This window comes from Sminthopsis crassicaudata, chromosome 5, assembly GCF_048593235.1.
Source record: "Sminthopsis crassicaudata isolate SCR6 chromosome 5, ASM4859323v1, whole genome shotgun sequence".
In the NCBI taxonomy this organism is placed as follows: Eukaryota; Metazoa; Chordata; class Mammalia; order Dasyuromorphia; family Dasyuridae; genus Sminthopsis; species Sminthopsis crassicaudata.
The window spans coordinates 298,126,758-298,147,409 of record NC_133621.1 but is presented as its reverse complement, the minus strand read 5'-3'; positions in this window follow the sequence as shown (position 1 = coordinate 298,147,409).

Sequence of the window (20,652 nt, the reverse complement as noted above, 5' to 3'; positions counted from 1 at the left end):
AGACAGAACAAAATGTCAGAGCTGGGAGGCACTTTTAAAGAGATGTTCTAATGAAATACTATATACAGAAGAGACCCTTGAACACAGAATTTTATAGTTGTTTTTTAGTTTTTTTGTTTTTTGTTTTTTCTCACAGAACCAGCAGATATAATTGCTGAGATTGTATCAGAGACTTTTAATGGATTGTAGAGGATAAACACAGTACCACAGGACTGGAGAAATATGAGAGAAAGAGACAGACAGACAGAGTGTTTTAAACATGTTCCCACTCTATGCTATAAAATTCTATGTTCAAAGGCCTCTTCTGGTGTAATATTCTATGTCTTTTATTAGATTCCCCTTCTCTTCTGAAGTGTCTCCCAGCTGGCATTTTGTTCTAATTCCTTCCATCTATGTCTTATGTTCTCAAATTCCTTCCAATGCTAATATGTTTAAAGTACAGTCTATTATTTCTCCACCCTATGGTACTGTGTTTACCCTTTGCAATGCATTAAAAGTCTCTGACACAATCTCAGCAATTGTATCTGCAAGAAAGAAAGAAAGAAAGAAAGGAAGAAAGAAAGGAAGGAAGGAAGGAAGGAAGAAAGAAAGAAAGAAAGAAAGAAAGAAAGAAAGAAAGAAAGAAAGAAAGAAAGAAAGAAAGAAAGAAAGAAAGAAAGAAAGAAAGAAAGAAAGAAAGAAAGAAAGAAAGAAAGAAAGAAAGAAAGAAAGAAAGAAAGAAAGAAAGAAAGAAAAATTTTTTAAAAATTAAGTAATAACTATAAAATTCTATGTTCAAAGGTCTCTTCTGTATGTAATATTTCATTAGAACACCTTCTCTTTAAAAGTACCTCCCAGCTCTGACATTTTGTTCTAATTCCTTCCATCTATATTTTATGTTCTCAAATTCCTTCTAATACCAACATGTTTAAAAAACACACACGCACACACACATAAACACACACTCTATTATTTCTTCAGTCCTATGTTACTGTGTTTACCCTTTACAATCCATTAAAAGTCTCTGACACAATCTCAGCAATTGTATCTGCTGGTTCTGTAAAAAAAATAAATAAAATAAGTAACAACTATAAAATTCTATGTTCAAAGGCCTCTTCTGTATGTAGTCATTTATTAGAACATCTCCTCTTCAAAAGTGCCTTCCAGCTCTGACATTTTGCTCTAAGTCTTTCCATCTATGTCTTATGTTCTCAAGTTCTTTCATGATAGTAACATGTTTAAAACACTCTGTCTCTCTGTGTCTGTCTGTCTTTCTGTCTCTCTCTCTCTCATATTCCTCCAGTCCTATGGTACTGTTTACCCTCTACAATCCATTAAAAGTCTCTGATACAATCTTAGCTCTAAGATCTTAGAACAAACTAAAAACACTGGAAATGACCTTAGAACACTGAATGAATACAAACTATCCCTAAGAGACCTTAAAACAGAGGATGATGCAACATAGAACGATAAAGCTGAAGACATCTTGGGAAATGGGCTCTAAAATCTGGAAGGGAGGTGATGTTGGACATCGTAGTATGTACAACCTGCAACGTCAGCCTTGGAAGGAACCTTAGAATACCAAACTTTTGGCCTGGAGGGGAAAGTAAATGTTAAACTTGAGGATGTCAGAATGTAGAAGACAGAATGCACTGTTGGAAGTGACATCCATCCATCCAGAACAAGTTTGTTTCACAGATCCGAAGTGGAACCGTGGTCTATGGTGGAAAGAGCTCAGGTTTTGCAGTTAGAAAGCTGACAGATGTGAATGATGACCCAATTGTCTGAGAACTGTGTGGCTGTAAGTTATGTCCTTATCCTCTCTGCCTCTCAATTTCCACATCGGTGGGGATAACACTATCCCTTTCTGGACTCTGGTGAGGAAAGCCTTATTGAAAAATGAGCTACCGTTATCTCTGAGATTTCTTCCAGCTCAGAATCCGATGGAGCCTATGAGAAAATGAGACCAAGGTCAGGTGACCTGCCCACTGGCCCACATAGCTATTAAGTGACACAGCAGGGACTGGTACCCAGGTGTTTGGATTCCAGCTGCCAGCCTCTTTCCTCTAGGTGAGCTGCTGCTTTAGGGAAGAGAACAAAGAATTGTCAGAGAGCCCACATTCATTCCCGCAATACCTCCCTTCTTTTCAGACCTACTTCAACACCCTCAGGGATCCTTCTTTCTGTGAAAATGTCTGGTAGGAGAAGATCACTCTACACTTCAACAACAATATTGTATGAAGATATATTCTGATGGAAGTGGATATCTTCAACATAAAGAAGATCCATCTTACTTCCAGTTGATCAATGATGGACAGAAACAACTACACCCAGAGAAGGAATACTGGGAAATGAATGTAAAGTGTTAGCACTACTGTCTATCTACCCAGGTTACTTATACCTTCTTAACGTGCAACAAGAAAATGGTATTTACACACATATATTGTATCTAGGTTATACTGTAACACATGTAAAATGTATGGGATTGCCTGTCATCTAGGAGAGGGAGTAGAGGGAGGGAGGGGATAATTTGGAAAAATGAATACAAGGGATAATGTTATTTTAAAAAATTACTCATGCATATGTACTGTCAAAAAAATGTTTTATAATTATAAAATTAATTTTAAAAAAAGAAAATGTCTGGTATGGGAACAAAAAATGAACAGAAGATATTAATAGCTAGCATTTACAAAGTATTTCAGGGATTACAAAGCACAGGTGTTATCTTATTTTATCTCCCAACAATCCTGAGTAGGAGGTGCTATTATTATACCCATTTTCCAGATGAGAGAATCTCATTTTACAAAGTGAGATGAGTGATTTCACTAGGATCACACAATTAGTAAGTATCCGAGGTAGGATTTGAATGCAGGCCTTCTGGACTCTTAAGTAAAAAATTCCATCCACTGTGCTAGCCAGTTCCATGATTGTATTGTATGAGAGATCCAGCGAAGGTAAGGTGATTTAACCCCTTTTAGAGGAAGGAATAGTGATGGAAGCAATTTCTTATCAACGAAAAAACAGGGTTATTCTGAATAGGGGAGATGTGTCACTTTAAACAGGGAGAGGTAGCCATCCAAGAGCAGAGTGGGAACTGCAACAAACCAATTGGGAATTGCCTAGAAGGTCGCACATGGCAGGGATTGATGGCAACATTTAATACTTTTTTAATCTGAAAAACACCTTTCCTTCTAAGTATTTATTTAGACATTTCCGTGAAGGCTCAAAACCTCAGATAAATAGATAGTCACGTGGAGGAGACATTATTTTTCCTACATTGACCTAGACAGATAGATGACTTACCTACCTCAGTTATTAGAAAGAAAAATGGATTGGTTCTCAAATGGTCTTAGTTAAGTCTTTTTTTCCCCTCTCTTAATTGTCAGTTTCCTCAGCTGTTAAGAGGATTGAACCAAATAATTATTTAAGTTCCAGCTGACATCCCCTATTCTAAGGGCCTTCCCAATTCTGACATCCTCTGTTCTAAGGTCTCCCAGTTCTAAGGTCCTTTCCAGACCTGATGTTCTCCATTCTAAAAACTCTCTCCTAGCTTTAGTATAATAATAATGATGATGATGGGGAAGCTAGGTGACACAGTGGATAAGGCACCGGCCCCCAAATCAGAAGGACCTAAGTTCAAATCCAGCCTCAGACACTTAATACTTCCTAGCTATGTGGCCCTGGGCAAGCCACTTAACCCTAATCACCTCAGCAAAAATAATGATGATGATGATGATGATGATGATGATGATGATGATGATGATGATGATGATGATGATAAAAAGATGGTGCTATGTGTTGCTTTAAAGTTTCTCAAGAACTTTACATGTATTATCTGATCTTCACAACAACCCTGTAAAAGTAGATGCTTTATTATAGTTGAGGAAATAAAAGGCAAGAGAAATATTGGCAGAATCACATATCTAGTAAACATGTATGAGTGTTCTTGACTCCATGACATGGGTCTATGATTCTTTGTTCCTCTATAAAATCAAAGGAGTAAAATTCTTTACTGATACAAACTTTTCCCTTTTTTCCTCTCCAAATTAATAGCATTTTTTTTAGTTATATGTAAAAATAATTTTCAATATTCACTTTTATAAGATTCTAAATTTTTCTCCTCCCCTCTCCCCAAAACAGCACATAATTTGTTATAGGTTATATATGTATAATAATAAATATTAATTATATTTCACATTAGTCATGTTATGAAAGAAGAATCACAACAAAAGAGAAAAACCCCAAAAAAGAAAAAACAAAAAAAGTGAAAATAATCTATTCTGATCTGCAGGTAGATTCCATAGTTCTTTCTCTAACTATGGATGGTATTTTCCATTGTGAGTCCTTTGGAATTGTTTTGGATCATTGCATTGCTGAGAGCTGCACGTCTCAAATTTGATCATCACATCACGTTGCTGTTACTGTATACAATGTATTCTTCATTCTTATTGCTTCTTTCAGCAGCAGTTCATGTAAAATCTTTCCAGGTTTTTTCTGAAATCTGCCGACTAATTATTTCTTATAGAACAATAGTAGTCCGTTACATTCATATACCATAAATTCTTTAGCCATTTCCCAATTGATGGGCATTCTCTTGATTTCCAATTCTTTACCACCACAAAAAGAGCTGCTATAAAAATTTTGTATATGTGGATCCTTTCCTTTTCTTTATGATTTCTTTGGGGTGAACTCATAATGGTATTGCTGAATCAAATAATATGAACAGTTTTATAGCCCTTGGAGCAAAGTTCCAAATTGCTCCCCATAATGGTCAGATCAGATCACAACTCCACCAACAATTGCATTGGTGTTTAAATTTCCCACATCTTCTCCAACATCATCTTCTTTTTCTGTCATATTAACCAGACTGATAGGTATGAAGTGGTACCTCAGAGTTGTTTAATTCGCACTTCTCTAACCATAGTGATTTTCACATATCTATAGATAGCTTTGATTTCTTCATCTGCAAATTTCTAGCACAGACTTTTCCTAAGGTGATTATCAATCCTACTTCATGTCTATTGACTTGGTGTGGACTCTAAATTCTATGTTCCAGTGATTCTATGATCTTTAATGATCATCCCAGTTCTAAATTCCATAATCAGGTGACAAACTGAGAACAAATGGATGTGAGAAATTTATGTCTGGAGGAGGAAATGATGAGCCCTTGCACCTGAAGAACGCTGACTATACCTAAGGTTCCTTCCAATTATGATCTCTTCAGACAATCTGGAACTTAATGGTAAAGAATTGTAAATTTACAAGGTGCTCATCAATTGAAGAGAGACTGGACAATATGGTATATAAAAATTACTGCAGTATATGAAATTATTAGAGACTATTTCAGAGAACCTTAGAAATACTTTTATGAACTAATACAGAGTGGAGTAAACAGAATGAGGAGAACAATTTATATAATAACAGCAGCAATAAAAACACAAACCATTTTGAGAGAACTGATAACGAAACATGTTACCCACCTTCTGACAAAGGGGTGATGGACTCAAGATACAGAATGAGATATGGCCAGTGATAAACTTTGTTTTACTTTGTTGTTGTTTAGTCATTTCAGTTGTGGCCAATTTTTTGTGATCCCATTTGGAGTTTTCTTGGAAAAGGTAATGATATGGTTTGCCATTTTCTTCTCCATCTCATTTTAAAGATGAGAAAATTGAGGCAAAGTTATTTACCTAGGGTCACACAGATAAAAAGTATCTGAGGCCAGATTTGGACACAGAAAGATGAGTGTTCCTGATTCTAGGCCTGGCACTCTGTGCACTATGGCACCACCTTGCTGTCCCTTGTTTGGTTTGACTATATCTATTTGTTACCAGGGTTCTGTTATTCTTTTTCTTTTCAGTAGGAATAGGAGGATGGTTGATTGTTTTCCTATATTCTCAAAGAGGACCAAACTAGCATTCTCCATGTTAGAGTCAAATTACAGTGCATCAGACTGTGGGTGATCAGAACAATAATAGCTCAGAATGCACAGGTTGGGCACAGACAGTCCATAGGAACATTTGCGGTGGACTCTCTATGCACATCTCAAATTTCTTTTGAGCTACTTCAATTCTGCTTTGCTCATAGAGCATAGCAGTTTCTCTGATGATGGCAGTCCTGTGCCAGTATCACCCATGTGATGCAATCAATTCTGAAGTTCTGAAAGTGTCCTTGAATTGCTTTTTCTGACAGCCACATGACCACTCACTCTGTGAGAATTTGCCGTAAAATATTCTTTTTGGCAAGCATGCATTTGGCATTCAAACAATGTGACCAGCCCAAAGGAATTTCCATCTCTGCAGTAGCATTTGAATACTTGGCAATTTAGTTCAAGAAATGACCTTAGTGTCTGTTATGACAAATGATCTTCAAAATCTTCCTAAGACAATTCAAATGGAAGCAATTCCATTTCCTGGCATGGTACTGATACACTGTCCAACTTTCACAGGTAGAGGAGGTAAGAGAAAGAGTAGGTCTTAGTACAAATAGGTTTCTCTTCACTCTGAGAAAAAAAAAAAAAAAAGATCAAAAGACAATAGAAGGAAACACAAACAAGCAGGACAGCTTTGAAAGTTACACATTGTGAACTGATGCTGGGGGTGAATAGAGCCAGAAGAACATTTAACATAGTAATAAAATTTTGTGATGAACAATAGTGGACTTGGCTCTTCTGAATAATTTGATTATGCAAGGCAATCCACTTGAGGTGAAAAATCCAGAGAAAGAACTAGGGAGACTGAAAGTGGATTGAAATATAGTATTTTCACCTTTTTGTTTGTTTGTTTTTCTTTCTTGTGGGTTTTTCCCCCATTTAATCTGTTTGTTTGTTTTTATTCTTGCACATGACAAATATGGAAATGTTTAAAAGGATTCTACATATTTAACCTATATCAGATTGTTTGCTGTCTTGGGGAAGGGGGAAGTGAGGGAGGGAAGGAGAAAATTTTGGAATACAATGTGTTACAAAAATAAATCTTAAAAATTATCTACATTTTTTTAATTAAAGTTTTTTTATTTTCAAAATATATGCAAGGATAATTTTTCAACATTGACCCTTGAAAAATCTTGTGTTCTAATTTTCCCCCTTCTTTCTCCCTCTTCCTCCCCTAGATGGCAGGTAATCCAATATATATTAAACATGGTAAAAAAAAAAATGTTAAATTCAACATTGACATACATATTTATATGATTATCTTGCTGCACAAGAAAAATCAGATCAAAAAAAATTTTAAATGAGAAAGAAAGTAAAATTCAAGCAAACCACAACAAAAAGAGTGAGAATGTTATGTTTGATCAACCCTCAGTTCCCACAGTTCTCTCTCTGGGTATTGATAGTTCTCATCATCACAAGATCATTGTTTTTTGAAAAATAAAATACTATTCGAATGTTAAAAAGCAAACAAATGAAAAGAAAGTTACCTGTTGAATTTAATATAGATTTAATATCAAGTTGTCCATAATAGCATATGTAGAAACATTCTTTTGTGGGGGGAGGGGTGGTGTTAATTTCAAAATAAAGAGAAAGGAGAAAAAGGCTGAGATTAGAGATGCCAAGGGCAGTTAGGTGGCGTCATAGTCCACAGAGTGTCAGTCCTGGAGTCAGGCAGACTCATCTTGAGTTCAAATCTGTCCTCAGATGCGTACTAGCTGTGTGACCCCAACCAAGTCATTTCACCCTGTTTGCCTCAGTTTCTTCATCTGTAAAATGAGCTGGAAAAGGTAATGGGGAAAAAACTTTATTATCTTTGCCAAGAAAATCCCAAGTGGGGTCACAAAGAGTTAGATACAATTGAAAAATAGCTAAAAAAGAAAAGTAAAAAAGATAATCAGGAACAGTTGATTCAACACAATTCAACAATGATAACATGCCTACGATGAATAGGGCACCAAGTCCTGACAGCTCCTTATTTCCATGGCAGACTGGGTCTCCAGAGGACAATGACCACTAATCCTTTTAGGATTCTAGGGTTAATCCTAAAGGGTTGGGAGGTCTAACATTGTAACTAAAGCCCCCACTAATATGCTCCCTATTATCAATCAATCAGTTGAATTCCATTAATTTTAAGAAAAGGGATTTGTAGGTAAGATTTGGCAAAAAGAATTGATACAAAACACTTCTTTCAAACCAAGGTACACTCTGCTCTGGCACACACAAAGAGTAGACTTAAACCCTCAGCTACAAAAGTAGTGGGGATTATGTGTTTCGAGGAATACCCTCCTGACCCTTGAAACCAGATGTCATTTTTTCTCCTTTAACAGAGCCCTCATAAAATTCTCCTTAGATGTAGCATTCATCTTGGACCAGAGTGCTAGTGCCTTCTAGAGTAAAAAAGCTAGTTTATTTCTCTTTGTTCAAAGATGAAGATCTTCCTCTGTCATCAGCCACTACTGCTTCAGCAGCCATTCTTCACCCCCAATCTCTTTTCTGCTTGTCTCCTGAGAAGGGAAAGATACCAGCTACCACTGAAGTTACACTTTGTTAAATTCAATCATTGCTAAGCTAAGCCACTCAGCTGCCACCTTGAAAACCCTCCAGATATTGCAATGTCCAAAAAGTCATCATCAAGGCAAAATTACTGCTTTGTCAACCCCTGATTTTTGTGGCTACTATTAACAATTCTAGTGACCTCCACTATTGAGTCTAGTCAATAGCAGGACCTCAGTATCTCCTGAATTTGTGCAATCACATAAGTACTAAATATTATTATTATTGTGATTGCTATTATTCTTATTACTATTATTACTCGCATCTCAGAATATTCATCAAAATCAGGAAGAAATTACACACACACACACACACACACACACACACACACACACACAGAGGCACCATGTTCTCATGGACACATTAGGGCTAGATGGAGTAAGGTGACCAGTTACCTTTCCCAGACTTTTTGATTCACAGCAATCCTGCCTTGCTCTCAGCTGGGAAGGAAAAAGGGATTGATTGATTGATGTGCTGTTTGCACCTTTGTATGTACCCTCAAACATGCCTTTGCCCATTCAAGTCATCTGTTCTTCTGGCTTCAGTGATGAGATTTGGGGTCTGAAATTTGCATCAAATGATAAGATTGATGTAGACATATTAAATATTGGGGTTCAATCATGTGACAAATTCACAATGGCCTTTCTCTTTGCCAGAAAGTATTTTTATTTATAAGAGATTACAGACAAGATGAAAAGGAAAAATACCAGCAGAAGTGGTAAATATGAAATAAATTTGGGAGAGCAATAGAGTTAACAAGGAAAGGGGTTTCAACAATTAATAATGGATGACCAACTGATGACTTTATCATACTCCTGATTATTAGGTTTAGATGGAAGCTGTGTTTGAGAAAGTAGGCTAGATAGATCACAGCACAATATTTTCACCTTTGTTGTTATTTGCTTGGGTTGTTTTTGTTTGTTTGTGGGTTTTTTGGTCATTTCTCCCCCTTTTGACCTGATTTTACTTGCTCAGCATGATAAATGAAATATGTTTGGAAGATTTGCACTTTTGAATTATTTACTATTTAGTAAAGGGGGGAGAGGGAGATGGGGGGAGAGGGAGATGGAAAAAAATTGGAAGATAAGGCTTTGCAAGGGTGAATGTTAAAAACTATCTTTGCATGTATTTTGAAAAATTATACTAGGAAAAAAGCCCAATTTGCAATAGAAAAGACAAGTTCTCCAGGGGAAGGAACTCACAATTAACCACTAGAAAGGGAATACATCATGAGATGGAAATATGGCCTTGACTGGCAGATTAAATTCATAGAGGAGTTTAGCATCCTAAAAGAGTTAGCTAAAAAGAGGAAGACACCATGAGGATGGAGAAGGGCATGGGAAGGATTCAACAAAGATGAGCATTGGCCATGGGCAGATTTATAGGGGAAATTTAACCTCATGATTTGACATCTGATTGGAAACAGTAAAGAGGGGGCATGTTACCTAAGATTCCACCAAGAGTGGGACTATAAGGTGGAGCTGATCCCCATGAGTGCTCTTCCCTGCTTGCCTCAGGGAGTAATCTTATCAGTACTTCAAGTTTTCTCTGCCAACCCACTAGTTACTCAAGATCTCATCAATAATGACTGAGAAAGCTATTCACTATCCTGTCATACCAAGCTCTCAGCCCCTCTTGGTTGGAAATAGGCTAGTCAATACATGTTTAGATTAGAATTAGGCAAAGAATGTGTGTGCATAATATGAGTTAAACGAGGCAGAAAATATCTGAACCTGATTGAAGGACTAAAAACTACACCTGAAATATTCCTGCATTCTTCAAGACAGTAGTCCCTTCTTCCCCCATCTCCCTAAAAGGGCCAACCTGGCCCTAGTTGGTTGATAATGTGGAGCTCTCTAAATACACACTATTTCTAGGTAGGTAAATTATAGATACATTGGTAGATGGCACAGTTGGAGCACTAGACTTATAGTCAAAAAGAACTGAATTTCAAACCATTCTCTAATTGATAAACGGTCAAAGGATATGAATAGACAATTTTCAGATGAAGAAGTTGAAATTATTTCTAGTCATGTGAAAAAAAAGCTCTAGATCACTATTGACAAGAGAAATGCAAATTAAGATAATTCTGAGATAACATTATATACCTCTAGGTTGGCTAAGATGACAGGAAAAGACAAGGATGAATATTGGAGGAGATGTGGGAAAACTGGGGCACTGATACATTGTTGGTGGAATTGTGAATGGATCCAACCATTCTGGAGATCAATTTGGAACTATGCTCAAAAAGTTATCAAACTGTACAAACCCTTTGATCTAGCAGTGTTTCTGCTGACTTATATCCCAAAAAGATATTAAAGAAAGGAAAGGAACCCACATGTGCAAAAATATTTGTGGAAGCCCTTTTTGTAGTGGCAAGAAAATGGAAACTGACTGGATGCCCATCAGTTGGAGAATGGCTGAATAAGTTATAGTATATGAATGTTTTGGAATATTTTGTTCTATAAGAAATGATCAGCACAATGATTTCAGAGAGGGCTGGAGAGACTTACAGGAACTGATGCTGAGTGAAATGAACAGTTCCAGGTGATCATTATATACAATAGCAAGAATATACAATTATCAATTCTGATCATTAGTATGGACATGGTTCTCTTCAATAATGAGATGATTCAAACCAGTTCCAAATGTTCGTGATGAAGAGAAAGAACCGTGGAAACTGAGTATGGACCACTACATAGCATTTTCACTCTGTTATTGTTTGCTTGCATTTTTTCCTTTCTTAGTTCTTTTTTCCTTCTTGATCCGACTTTTCTTGTGCAGCAAAAGAACTGTATAACTATGTATACATATATTGAATTTAACATATATTTTAATATATTTAACATGTATTGGACTAGCTACCATCTAGGAGAGGGGATGGAGGGAAGTAGGGGAAAATTTGGAATAGAAGGTTTCACAATTGTCAATGCTGAAAAATTACCCATGCATATATTTTGTAAATAAAAAGCTTTAATATTTAAAAAAAAAACAAACCCAAATATACTCATAGAAAAAGAAAAAAAAAAAAAAGACCTGAATTTGAATCCAGCCTCAGATGCTTATAAGCTATGTGATCCTAAACAAGTCCCTTATTACTTCAGCTTCAGTTTCTTCATCTGCAAAATTAAAAATAACAGCAGCTGTCACCTCACTAGGTTGTTCTATCAAATGAGAAATGCAGATAAAGGGTTTTGCAAGCCTAAAAGCCTTATATTAAGATTAGCTACCATTTATTACTGACTTCTCTTGACAGTTTAACTTCTCAATCTAGCTTTGACAATTGTCCCCAGTTCACCTCTAGGTTCTCTACCTCGTTACTTATACTTCGAAGTTAAATTATTTCTCCTTCTCTCTTTCCTCCTATTCTCTCTCTCTCTCTCTCTCTCTCTCTCTCTCTCTCTCTCTCTCTCTCTCTCTCTCTCTCTCTCTCTCTCTCTCTCTCTCTCTGTCTCTCTCTCTCTCTCTCTCTCTCTCTCTCTGTCTCTCTCTCTCTCTCTCTCTCTTTCTCTCTGTCTCTCTGTCTCTCTCTCTCTCTCTCTGGCATTCTTTCTCTGTCTCTCTCTGTCATTTTCTTTTTCCCCATCTTCCCTCTACCCTCACTTTTTCTCCATCTCCCTTTCCCTCCCTCTTCTCTTCCCTTTCTTTCCCTCTTTCTCTCCTCCCATTTTCTGCTCTTTTCTTCCCCATTCTCTGTTTAATGAAGAAATCATGATTTTTTTTAAGCTTGGTTTCTAAGAAATGCTCTCCTCCTGCCTTGAAGTACACATTATTCCAATATGAAATGACATACTGGGAAATTATATGACACCCACATTAGTTTGTTCTTTATTCCCTTGATGCTTCATTTAACTCCTATCTTGCTCTCCCTTTCTAGTACACAGCCCAGGACACTGACCCAGAGAGACCTCCCTATACATTCCAATTTAACCCTTTCTTCAAGCTCTGTTTTTCTGCTTTGATAATTCTGCTAAGTGACTGTTCCCTCTCAAGTCTTTTCTAACAAATTGGCTTCTAGATTTTAGGGTCTTTACCTAGAAATCCATGAACTATCCTCCCCTTTGTATTTTGTTCAATATAATTGGTTTCCTTTTGATGTGAATTAGAAGAGAAATTTCACACAAATGATGTGTGGAGGATTCAGCACCAAATGATATAAGGCACCAAATGTTGGGGTTTGGTCATGTGATTCACAATGGCCTTTGTCTTTGGCAAAAGGTAGGCTTATTTAGGAGAAAAGGTTACAGACAACATGAAAATACACAATTGACACCAGGATTGCTAAATGTGAAATAGAGTTGGGAGAATACATAGTTACCAAGAAAAGGGGTTTTAACAATTAATGATGGAAAACACAAGTTCCCTGATGGAATTCACAACTAACCAGGAGAAAGGAAATACCCTATGAGGTTGAAATAAACCCTTAGCAATCTACAGAGGAGTTTAGCACCCCAAAAGAGTTAACTATAAGGAGGAGGAAAAATAGAGGTATGATGAGGAGAGACACCATGGGGGAGCGGGAAGGTAAAGACACCAGGAGGCAGAGTCCTGTGGGAGTGTAACCCAAAGAGGTTCAGTGAAGCATGAGCCCTGGACATATTAATAGGGGAAATTTAACTTCAAGAGATTTGGCATTACTTGGATTTCTGACCTGACATAGCAAGGTGGGGCCATGATCTCCACAGAAGGTGGGACTTCGAGGCTAAATGATCCCCATCAGTGCCCTTCCCTGCTAGCCTCCAAGAATAATTCCATCAATATTTTAGTCTTTCTCTGCCACTTAGTTACCTTATTACTTTTTTCCCCCCTGAGGCAATTGGGGTTAAGTGACTTGGCCAGGATCATACAATTAGGAAGTGTTAAGTGTCTGAGGCTAGATTTGAACTCAGGTCTTTCTGAGTTCAGGGCTGATGGTCTATCCACTGCACCACCTAGCAGCCCCTACCTTATCATTTTTAATCCTATGTATTTTGTGCCTTTGAAAGTATAATTCTTAAAAAGTGTCTTCTTCTTCTTGCCCTAACTCAATTTTTCATCAGATTCTTCTTGTGTAGGTGAGGATGAGGCAAATAATCCCTACCTAATCCAACCATCATATCTAAGGCCCACATTTACATTAAGATTAGTGCTGACCCATTCCACTCTAGGATCTTTGCCAAGAAAATTCCATGCACAGAAAATTGAAACAGAACACTATGAGTAGGAAACTTTCTGCTGAGTGCTGGGCCCTGAAAAAAAAAAAAAAAAACACCCCTGCCTTCAGGAGCTTGCATTCTAGTGTTGAGTGATGGGGTACAGTCAGACTTTCTGACTGTACCCTCTCTGTAGTAGGCCACCAAAATGTTGGGGTTTGGGGTATCACCCCAAAAATATATTGGGGTTATAGGCTGACTTTATGAATTTTCTCAAAAGAATTTTCAGGCTTAGACACAATCAAAGGGCAAACATTTTACTACACTGCTGAGACTGGGTTAAATTCCAAAAGAACTTTAGCTTTAAGAAGAAGTTATCAATTAACGAGATAAGTTCCCTAGCAATAACACCGTTAAGGTGGAGCAAGTAAAGGATTAGAAGGTCTACAAAGAGTTCAGGGTCCTAAAGAGTGTTAGTTATTATGATGCTTAACAAGTGGACTAACCTCCCAAATAATTGTCCCTAACAAAGAGAGAGATGTATACCATTGAGAGGCCATCCAACTCAAAAAAAAAAAAAAAAAGTTAGGGAGCTGGTGAGGTACAGTAAAGTCCCTTTATAGGGGTTCTATAGGACATAATAACTTAGCTTTCTAATTGAAGACAATAACTGTGGGTTTACACTGGTTTTGTCAATGTAAAAGATTCAGTTAAGAATTCTATCAGAGGAATTGTGAATGGATCCAGCCATTTTGGAGAGCAGTTTGGAACTATGCTGAGAAAGTTATCAAACTGTGCATACCCTTTGACCCAGCAGGGTTTCTACTGGGATTATATCCCAAAGAGATCTTAAAGAAGGGAAAGGGACCCACATGTGCAAAAATGTTTGTGGCAGCCCTCTTTGTAGTGGCCAGAAACTGGAAACTGAGTGGATGCCCATCAGTCGGAGAATGGCTGAATAAATTATGGTCTATGAATGTTATGGAATGTTATAGAAGAGTAGTTCTATAAGAAACGATCATCAGGATGGTTTCAGAGAGGCCTGGGAGACTTACATGAACTGATGCTGAGTGAAATGAGCAGAACCAGGAGATCACGTACACAACAACAAAAAGATTATATGATGATCAATTCTGATGAACGTGACTCTTTTCAACAATGAGATGAACCAAATCAGTTCCAATAGAGCTGTAATGAACTGAACCAGCTACACCTGGAGAAAGAACTCTGGGAGATGACTATGAACCACTACATAGAATTCCCAATCCCTCTATTTGTGTCCGCCTGCATTTTGGATTTCCTTCACAGGCTAATTGTACACTGTTTCAAAGTCCAATTCTTTTTGTACAGCAAAATGACTGTTTGGACATGTATACATATATTGTATTTAACTTATACTTTAACATATTGAACATGTATTGGTCAACCTGCCATCTGGGAAGGGGGTGGGGAGAAAGAGAGGAAAAGTTGGAACAAAAGGTTTTGCAATTGTCAATGCTGAAAAATTACCCATGCATATATCTTATAAATATATATTGAAAAATGAGATGATACAGACTAGCTCCAATGATCTTGTGATGAAGAGAGCCATCTACACCCACAGAGAGGACTGTGGGAACTGAGTGTGGATCACAGCATAGCATTCTCATTCTTTTTGTTTTTGTTTGCTTGTATTTTATTTTGCTTCACTTTTTCTCTTGTGAGGCACGATAATTGTATAAATCTATGCATACATTAGATTTAACATATATTTCTATCATGTTTAACATATATTGCCATCTAGGGGAGGATATGTGTGTGGGGAAAATTGGAACACAGGTTTTGCAAGGGCAATGTTGAAGAATTGTCCATGCATATGTTTTGAAAAATAAAAAGTTTTAATTGAAAAATATATATAATAATGAAATTATTAAAAAAAAAAATTCTACCAGAGACCTCCACCTGGGATGGGACTGGAATCAAAAGTCCACTTAAACAAAAGGCTTGCTAAAGGCAGAGAAGATCCTATCAGTGCTCCTCTCTGCTCCCTCAGACTTTCAGATTGTTTACAGCGATTCAGGCTTTCTCTGCTAAGACATCTGGATACCCAGGACCCCATCATTAGTGTGTAGGAGAGAATATAAAGTCAGGAAAGGAGAGATAAGTCACTAATGACTGGGAAATTCAGAAATGGTTTTTTTATGAGGTTATAGCTAAGGGGAGCTTTGCATCAAGCTGCACAGTGTACTTTTAAAACACAAGAACCTGGGCTACTTGGACCCAGGAAGAGACCCCAACTTCCTCTTCCTTTGTTCTATGGCCAGGGCAGAACAATCCTTGGTTCTGGGGTTCCAATATCTGCCTTTCCAGACTGGTTTGGTAATTTACTAACTATGGAACTTTGAACAAATTTCATGAGAAAATTGGGGATTTTAGCTGCTGCCCCAGCCCCCCCAAAATCCTATTATTCTGGGACCTCATGACAAGAGCCATTTCCATTGTCTATGTTAATCCAATCACAGAAATTGTAGAAAAGATGTAAAATCTTCTCTGAGATCAACCAATTTTCTTGTTCAAATTAATTCTACCAGTTTGGTTTTTTTCCCCCCTTACTCTCCTTTCTCTATATAAACTCTTGTCTCCCTCTACTGGATGGCTTGTTTCCCTTAAGTAGAAGGATGTGTCAACCTCCCTTGCCCCAGGTAAAAGTCCCAATAAATGCCCAAGCTTGATTTGAAGACAGTTTGAGCCTGAATTATTTCAGGCCCTAGGATGCCAATATCATAAATCACAAGTTGGAAGGGACCTCAAAGTCTTCTCATTTTACAGATGGGGAAACAGGCCAGAGAAAGTCAAGTGATTTCCAGTTAGTAAGTGGCAGAATTGGGATTAGAACCAGGTCCTGGGATTCCAGACCCAGGATTCAAACTCCAAATCCATCAGCATCTTTTCAATGAACCTGAGTTTCTTCCTCTGCAAAATGAGTGGGTAGGGCTGTATTACATCAGTTCCATAATTGCTGTACTCTTTGCCCTTTTTGGCTCTGCAGGCCAGAGTCAGGAGGAAGAGGAGATAGAGGTGGCGATTTGGAAAGGAGCATGAGTAGATTTCAGTCCCAACCTTTGACCCCAATGCCAAAGGTAAATGGCTCCAATTGACCCATCCATCTTCCCTGCCCTTCGCCCACACTTTATGATTCCTGGTCTACATCCAGCCCCTGTCCTGCTTCTTGATCCCCATCCTTTATTCCCAAACTTTTAGAAGCTGTCATCTAGGTAAGAACCAGTTTTTTCAGCCTCTGATGTTTTGAACGTTTTGCCAGTGGCAGTGAAAGCATGGCCCAGCTGTAAAGAAAATTATGGGAGAGCACATGCAGCCCAGTACTGGCTCAGCCAACCCCTCAGGGTAAATTTGCTCTCTATCACGTCATCAGCCTTGAGCCAGTCTCTGGCACCCATCCTAGTTTTCTTCCCAGCTAAACTTTTCCCTACTTAGGAGAGTCAAGGAGTGTGATAGATAGAGCCTTGGCTAGATAGTCAGAGGATTTGAGTTTGAATCTCTAATTTGCTACCATGTAACTTTGGGTAACCTAATTGCTCTGAGCCTTGGTTTACCCTTCTGTAAAATGAGATTTTTGGACTAAACAATGATTTTTCTCCTTTCTGAATTTTTTTTTATTAAATACCACTGGCTTTCCAACCCCTTTCTCCATATCCCCCTTCCCCATTGTTTCCTTTATCTGAACTTAAGGTGAAAAAAACAGAGATACATGGAAGAAGAAAGGAAGGTATAAAAGTCAATGGAACCCCAAAATTCTAATTACCAGTTATGGGCTCTCCCCAAAAGACCACACTCCTTCCCTTTCAAGGACTCTCCAAAATATGTCCATGCTTCCTACTCAACCTTTTTTTCCTTTTACTCTCCTTTGGGTGACCAGCCTCCTCACTGTCCCATATATGTATATACCATCCACACTCACCAGTGTACACACATGTATATGAGAAATATAATCCTGAACTTATAGACCTTTTTTGTGGTTGAGTTGTTTCAGTTGTGTCCAAGTCTTTGTGACCTCATTTAGTTTTCTTGGCCAAGATGCTAGAATGGTTTGCCATTTCCTTCTCCAGCTGGTTTTACAGATGAGGTAACTGAGGCAAATAGGATGAAGTGACTTGCCCATGATCACACTGCTAGTAAGAGTGTGAGGCCAGATTTAAATTCACAAAGATGGGTCTTCCTGACTCCAGGACCAGTGTACTAACGACTGCACCACCTAGATGTCCCTAGAGATCATCTACTTCAATAGCCCCATTTTACAGATTAGGAAACCAAGGTTTTAAAATGAGAAGCAAGTTAACATATGCTAACCTTAGAAGGGATCTTGGAATCCAGTCTAACACTTTTATTTGGCAAATGGGGAGGCTGAAGTTCAGAAAAGATTGTTGGATTCCACTTCTAGAGCTCAAAGAAACCTCTGAGACCATTTAAGTCAAACTCCTCATTTTACAGAGCAGAAAAGTGAGGTAGAAAGAGGTTACCTAGGTCACAGGAAGCAGAGCCAAGATTCCAAGCCAAGTCCTCCAGTCCAAGTCCTCCTTCCATAGCGCTATCGTCAAATTTGTTGAAAACTGTCAAGTTCAGGAGCAGCTAGGTGGTGCAGTGGATAAAACATCGGCCCTGAATTCAGGAGAACCTGGGTTCAAATCTGACCTCAGACACTTAACACTTCCTAGCCGTTGTGACCTCAATTGCCTCAGCAAAAAGAAAAAAAAAAAAAAAAATTGCTAAATGCAGTTCAAATAATAATAACTGGAACATTGTAGATGTTTCTACTTCTCTTGCTCAGCCAAATTGGCCTTTCTTATAAGAATCCTCTGTGGGGTACTCCATTTCCCGTCTCTGCTTGGACTATATTCCTTCACCTTTGCCTCTTGGAATGTCCTTCAAGGCTCTGCTTAAAAAGCCCTCCCTTGTGAGACCTCTTCTGCTTCCTCCTCCATCCCCATTCCAGTTCTTAAAACTAGCTCACTTACAGACTATAGTTGTGCATTTTTTGGTTAAAAGGAACTTCCTGAAGAGGAAAGTCCTTTTATCAGCACAAGTCAATACCATCTCTGCAATTGTGAGTCTTATGATTTTCCTAGAGCACTAACTGTCAACAGGATTTGCCCGGGGTCAGTTACACAGCCAAGATGTGTCAGAGGAGGGACCTGAAGCCAGCTGCTTTTGAACTCTCTTCATTATATGGTATTATGCTGCCACCATCTTGTTTGTGCTCTGTCTATATATTTATAAGGGGCAGCTAGGTGGCACAGTGAATAGAGTGTCAGACTTGAGTCAAAAAGACTCATCTTCTATCTGACTTCAGATACTGGATAAGACACTTTCCCCTGTTTTCCTCAGTTTCCTTATCTGTAAAATGAGCTGGAGAAGGAAATAGCAAACTACTCCAGTTTCTCTGTCACAAAAACCCCAATAGGGTCATGAAGAGTTAGGCAAGAGTCAACAATAGCACATAATTTATGTGATTATGATTATTTCTCCTTGCTAGGTAAGGGGAAAATTTAACTTTTTTCTTTGCATACCCAGTGCCAAGCACATTGCATGTCCTTTGCTGTTACTGTTCAGTCCTTAATAATGCTTGTGGACTGATCAATGGCCTATCAACAATTCCAGGTACCAGAAATGAAGTTTGCCTCTTACCTCCCAATAGAAAACTAATGGACTCAAGGTAGACAGAAGGAGATACAGTTTTGGATATGGCCAGAATGAGAACTTTGTTTTGCTTGATGATGTGTATTTGTCAGAAGGGTTCTTTTTCTTTTTTTATTTTCAGTTGAGAAAGGATGCAGGATAGAAAGAAAGTAAATGCTTGTTTGTTGAAAATTAAGTCAAACTAAAAATGCATGTTGATTAATTTTTTTGCAGGAAATAATATGTGTTAACAGCTCAGAATGAGTTTATTATAATAAAAATTGTCAATTTAGAGAAGCAGTTAATTCCAGTAGAAAGAATGGTTTTCCAATCTGAAATCTTGGGTTCAACTCCAACTCAACCACAGACAAATTGTGTGATGTTGGGCAAGTCACTTCCCTCTGGAGCCTCAGTTTTCCTCTCCCTAAAAGGAGAACAGTTAGATGACTATAAAATGTTGGATGAGGGTTTTAGTTCTGGAACTATAATCCCAAAATTCAGTTTTCTTAGATTCCCTCACTAGAAAGGCTTTCTCAGGTTAGTCTTTAAATACAAAAATACAGAAACTAAAGAAAACTGATCAAGCCCAGATAAGTATCTGCCAAGAGGCATTAACAAAGTCACTCTGTTATGACAGTAACACAATGAGTTTCCAACTGAGTTCTTTAGAAATCTGTAAGAGTCGTTGTTTGCTCGAGATCTGATTCTGTCATCCCACGGCATTCAAACTCATCTCCTTTTAGAATGTCAAACCCCCAAATTACCCAAAATGACATGTAAGACTTAACAACTGCTTTTAAAAAAACAATCATTCCTTCCTCTATAAAAAGTAACTTGGGAAATGTGGGCCATCCCTTACTTTGAGACACAGACCAATGGAATGGACAACAATGGAAAAAACAGAATCAACATCATTAATTGGGGAAGGGTAAACTTATTAAAGGGAAAAAAAAAAAGGCACCAACATTAAAGATATCCAGATTGGGCAATGATGACCAGGGACCAAAGGAAACCAAAGAAGTGATTGTTAAAATTCCTCCCTGTAAAAAAATAAGCAAGAACTGGGGGGGAAAAAAAGTAATGACTAATGATGGAATTTTTGTTTTCATGAAAAGCTTAGAAGAAAACTAACAACAAGGACTTATCCTGGACTTTGGTAGTGATAAGATTCCATTTTAAGAATGAATATATGAGAGGCAGTTAGGTGGCACAGTGGATAGAGCAGCAGCCTTGAATTCAGGAGGACCCGAGTTCAAATCTGCCCTTAGACATTTAATACTTCCTAGCTGTGTGACCCTGGGCAAGTCACTTGACCCCAGCCTCAGAAAAGAAAAAAAAAAAAAAGAATGAATATATGTGGTCTCAGATACTTAACACTTCCTA